Source organism: Cyclopterus lumpus, chromosome 16 (assembly GCF_009769545.1).
Source record: "Cyclopterus lumpus isolate fCycLum1 chromosome 16, fCycLum1.pri, whole genome shotgun sequence".
In the NCBI taxonomy this organism is placed as follows: domain Eukaryota; kingdom Metazoa; phylum Chordata; class Actinopteri; order Perciformes; family Cyclopteridae; genus Cyclopterus; species Cyclopterus lumpus.
In genome coordinates, this window is record NC_046981.1 from 15,775,284 (window position 1) to 15,781,283 (window position 6,000).

Genomic DNA, 6,000 nt, shown 5'->3' on the forward strand with positions numbered 1-6,000 from the left:
GGTGTACAGGGAGGAGAGCAGAGGGGAAAGAACGCAGCCATTGGGGGTGATAATATAAATGCTTATATATTGTTATAATGTTATGCTTTTGTCAGGGTACTGCAATTTGTGTCTGGGAATGTGCGGCTGTCTGCTTCTCGAGAATAGATATGCACCTTAGATCACAACACACCCATATGTTATTGACTAGTCTCATCAAGTGGCTTTGCCTTGCATTGCTCAGTCCTGTGAGATGGAATTTCCCCCTCCTTGATAGTTTAGCACCAATCAGAGGTTAGGATGATGCATACGAACCTGTGAGGAAATCTGTGTATGTAAGGGCCGAACTTCCGGTTCTAAGAGAGAGTTGTTGTGACTCCCCTGGCATTGCAATCGCAGCTTGTACTTTGCTTGTGATCAGAGAAATAAATCTACCAGAACGAGAGAAGTTGTTGGCTGAATTCTTCCAAAGCCTCTACCAGGCAGACAGTTTTGATCCACGCTTACAGGGGGAACCGGTGCTGATGGACCGAGAGGCTGAGACATGTTTTCCCAGTCTCACGTGCTGCTTTCTCTCAGACAGAAAGTCTGTAATCAACTTGCAGGTGGAGTCGGGCACGTGCAGCTGAGAGAGCTTGTCATGGAGCAGAGATGGGATGATGGTGTTGAAAGCAGAGCTGTCTACAAACAGGATCTTGGCATAGGTTCCTTGGGAGTCCAGATGCTGAAGGATGAAGTGAAGGGCCATGTTGATAGTGTCATCTACAAACCTGTTGGCTCTGTAGACGAACTGCAGGGGGTCCAGATGTGGGTCGGTGGGGGCTTTGAGGTGGGACAGGACAAGGCGTTCAAAAGACTTCATGACCGCAGAGGTCAGGGCCACGGGCCTGTAGTCATTAAGTCCCATGATCCTAGGTTTTTTGAGGACAGGGATGATGGTGGAGGCCTTGAAGGGAGGTGTTGAACATGTCTGTAAACACCGGAGACAGCTGGTCAACACAATACTTCAGGGTGGAGGGGGAGACAGAGTCCGGGCCGGCCACTTTGCGGGGGTTCTGTCTTTTCAACAGCTTGTTGACGTCTCACTCCAGAATAGAGAGGGTCGTCACTGGAGAGGGGGGTGGGGGAGGTGTTGGGATGGGTGGTACAAATGCATGAGCCCCTGATGGGCTGGTGGTTTGTGGCTGTTTGGTGGAGCTGTGGGGGATGGAGTCAGGCCTGTCCCATTGTCTTTCAAATCATTCAGCTCGTCTGCCAGGCGGAGGCCGTTCATGGAGTGAGGGGTTTTAGGCTTGGAGTTGGTGATCTGTCTGAGACCTCTCCAGACAGAAGCAGAGTAACTTGCTAAGAGCTGGTGTTGCAGTTTCTCAGAGTACAGTCATCTCTCACCGCCTTGCTAAACCTGTATTTTGCCTCTTTGTACAAGTCCTCGTCCCCACTCCTGAAGGCCTGGTCCTTGTGCGGCCTTAACTGTCTGAGTTCTGCTGTGAACCAGCTGTTTGTCGTTGTTGTAACTCACCCTGGTGCTGGTTGAAACACAGCTGTCCACACAGAAGCTGATGTATGAGGTTACAGCCTCTGTGTAATCATCCAGACTGTTGGTAGCAGTCCTGAAGACATCCCAGTCTGTACAGTCCAAACACGCCTGAAGATCCTCTAGACTCTGTTCTGACTGACACTCATTTGAAAGAATTGCTTAGAGTGGCAACAACAGAATACAAGCCAGATTTGAAGAGGATTGTTCAAGATAAGGAATGCCAGAAGTCTCACTAAGCAGCATAGTAAGAGAAAGATGTTATTGAAAAATATTCTATTATTGTTTGTGGACTTGCTTGAACTGAGAGTTTGTGTGTGTGTGAGACAGTGCACACAATGTTAACTGTTGAAAATTACTGATATTATCATGTTGGTGTGGTTATTTTCATTAGATCTGGCTGAGCAGAGGTCTGTGTATGCGTGCATACATGATTAAAAGATGATGTTCATGTGTACCCATGTGTATGATGTGGCTCTTTGCAGTAACACAGAAAAAAAAGTGTCTCTTAGTCTCTGACTAGTTGGCCACCCCTGCTCTAGAGCTTCACTGGTCCACTTCTTGAATATCCTCACGACAGGTTTGCAGAGCTTTACTTTCTGCCTGTATGCAGGAATCCGATGGACCACCACGGGCTGTATGTGGCAATAGGAACCTGATCAAACAAGCATTTCTGTCTCACCTGCCATGTCTGAAGTGTAGACCCATATACCATTTTAATATAAGTCAGTGGAACTTAAAATACCCTGCAGGATAGAGGCTAAACTCTGCTTTTAGCTGGAATTATATTTGCACGACACTGGCTGGATGGATTTCATTCACTCCTCGACTGGCTCCTGCCACTGGCCTACTTTCTTGAGAACTGTAAAACAGAACAGACACAATCAAAAATACTCATAACAAAAGGTACAGTGCACACGTGTGTGTGTGTGTGTGTGTGTGTGTGTGTGTGTGAGTGTACTAAAGGCAGCTTTTTCCGTCCGAACCACTGTAACTGCCCCAATATCTGCACAGCTGCTCTGCAAGCTATCATGCTGTTTAGCCCTCCTATAAACCATAGAGTCCGCTTAACAGTGGTGATTTGCTCACATGCTCTTCCTGCACTGTGGACTGGATGCACTTTCAGCCATCAGCAATTCCAGTACAGATACCAGTAACCTATTATCAGCCAGTACCATTAGTCAGGCTCTTGTGGACATCCCTACATCCTCAAGTATGTGTGTGAATGTGTGTTATTTGATATGGATGAGTTGCCCTACTTATTTGGGCTCAGCAGCTCAGCCTGACTACTTTCTAAAATTCTAAATATATCTTTTTACACCCACAGGAGAAATTGAGAATGGATGTGAGTGACAGATTTGTCAACGGTAATTAATTCATCCGAGTTTTAGCAACTCATTTACCATTTCGGATTGCAGTATCTTGTCAAGTCAAATTTATTTGCATTGGTTTCAGTCACAGTTATAATCTAAAACTAACATTAGGGGTTTAAAACAATAAAAACAGTGTATATTTATATATTTGTGTGCGTCTGTGTTTTTATCTACATTATAGTGTGTTTTAAACCATTTATATACTGCTTATGAATGCTACATAAGGACAATACACGCTACCACTGTGGTACAGCTGTCTTTTATAAGGCATTGGTGGGTCCATGTATTTTAATTGTGCTTTTGTATGTATTTTATTCTATTTAATTTTTTAGTATTATCTGGATCTTGAGTCTGAAATAAAGTTAACATATTACCAACAAAAAACAGATGCAATCATATCCACTTGGAAGGCCCTAAAGCTGCCAGCTGGTTCCTTCAGAACTGCATCTGTGGTTTTAGGATTGTCGACGTTGGTTGTTGCCGTAGACTTAAAGGTCATCATGAGGTCATCATGAGGACATTTGATCAAAGGACATTGATGGCATCGCTGTCTCCTGTAAACCACTGCTACTTGCTCAAAACATGTACAATAAGACGGTTCTGTGCTCAAGCCTCAAGGGAACCGGCTCACTTACTCATCTGAAAACCGAAAAGCTTCATTTTGAGAATCTATTCGTACATAATAACAACCAAACCTTTGTTGTTTTTAATTTAATTTGTAACATTATTGATTAGGTAAATTACTTTGTCTGGAAATAAACAAACATCACTTTAGGCTCTGCTCAATTGTGATGGGCTTTTGTCATTATCGCTGTCATTTAAAACCAAATGATTAGTCCTGAAAATATAATTGATAATGAAAACAAACATTGGTTGCAGACCTGTGAGTACCAACATGTTCCTGCTTATTTTGTTTTTGCTTGACCGTACGTTGCAAAATGTGGCCCAGAAAGCCTTGGAATATCTCTGCCCTTCAAAATGCCACTGCCATGCCGTGTGACCTCATGTTCAGCAAACCTCTGGGGGAGTTAACAGTGACATTTACAACATGTTTTGGTAGTGCTCACTTATATAGAATTGCTTACTATCATATCTTTTTGGGCAGCTTTTGATAAGGTAAATATTTTCGAAGGGATGTTGAAGGTCTTTAGAAAATGACATTTTTGCTGACCTTAAAAAAGTCTTAACAGCCTGACCAAACAAAAGCTCTTCAAAGCAACACTTACATTTACTTGTATTAATTTTTCCATTATGCAGTGGCAAAAATGTAATACATACATACATATATACACGTGTATATGTATATATATATATATGTGTGTATATATATATATATATATATATATATATATATATATATATACAGTATGTATGTATACAGTATATATATATACAGTATATATATATATATATATATATACATACATACATACACACTTACACATATATATGTATATATATATATATATGTGTATATATACTTCAATTCAATTCAGTTTATTTTGTATAGCCCAATATCACAAATTACAAATTTGCCTCAGTGGGCTTTACAATCTGTACACATACGACATCCCTGACCTTTGACCTCACATCGGATCAGGAAAAACTCCCAAAAATAACCTTTGACAGGGAAAAAAGGGAAGAAACCTTCAGGAGAGCAACAGAGGAGGATCCCTCTCCCCGGATGGACAGAAGTAATAGATGTCATGTGTACAGAATGAACAGCATTTACAAAGTTACATAAACACATTACATGAATATGACAATGTATGAATGGAACTCCAATCCATGAAACAGAAGGAGGTAGAGAGGAGGGGGCGGGGCATCAGCAGGGCCAACGCGGGAGGCCGGTTCACCAGCATCAGACACCTCCAGGTCCAATGGACCCTATGAGACGTGAAGTCACAACGACTCCGGGGAGGAAGCAGAGTTAATAAGGTGCAATGGAGAGATGTAAATTCATCCATAAGGAGAGAGAGAGAAGATGAGATAGGTGCTCAGTGTATCCTAAAACATCCCCCAGCAGCCTATAAGCCTATAGCAGCATATCAAGGGGCTGGACCAGGGCAAACCTGATTCAGCCCTAACTATAAGCACTATCAAACAGGAAAGTCTTAAGTCTATTCTTAAATGAGGTGACTGTGTCTGCCTCCCGGACTGAAAGTGGAAGCTGGTTCCATAAAAGAGTAAGCTTTGTAGGTGAGGAGAAGAATTTTAAATGTGATTCTTGATTTTACAGGGAGCCAGTGCAGACCAGCTAATACAGGAGTCATGTGATCTCTTTTCTTAGTTTTTGTGAGTACACGAGCTGCAGCATTCTGGATCAACTGGAGGGATTTAAGAGACTTATTAGAGCAGCCTGATAATAAGGAGTTGCAGTAATCTAGTCTGGAAGTAACAAACGCGTGAACCAGCTTTTCTGCATCTTTTTGAGACAAGATGTGCCTGATTTTTGAAATGTTACGTAGATGAAAAAATGCAATCCTTGAGATTTGCTTAACGTGGGAGTTAAAGGACAAGTCTCGGTCAAAGATAACGCCTAGATTCTTTACAGTGGTGTTGGATGCCAGGGAAATGCCATCTACAGAAGTACATCACCAGATAATTGATCTCTGAGGTGTTCAGGGCCCAGTAAAATAACTTCAGTTTTGTCTGAGTTTAACATCAGGAAGTTGCAGGTCATCCATGTTTTTATGTCTTTAAGACATTCTTGAATTTTAGTGAGCTGGTTGGTCTCCTCTGGTTTGATCGATAGATATAATTGAGTATCGTCTGCATAGCAATGAAAGTTTATGCAGTGTTTCCTGATAATATTGCCAAAGGAAGCATATATAAGGTAAATAAAATTGGTCCAAGCACAGAACCTTGTGGAACTCCGTGATTAACGTTGGTGGTCATTGAGGCTTCATCGTTTACAAATACAAATTGAGATGGATCTGATAAATAGGATTTAAACCAACTTAGTGCGGTACCTGAAATGCCAATCGACTGATCCAATCTCTGTAATAGGATGTCATGATCAATGGTGTCGAACGCAGCACTAAGGTCTAATAATACCAGTACGGAGATGAGTCCTTTATCTGATGCAATTAGGAGGTCATTTGTAATTTTCAC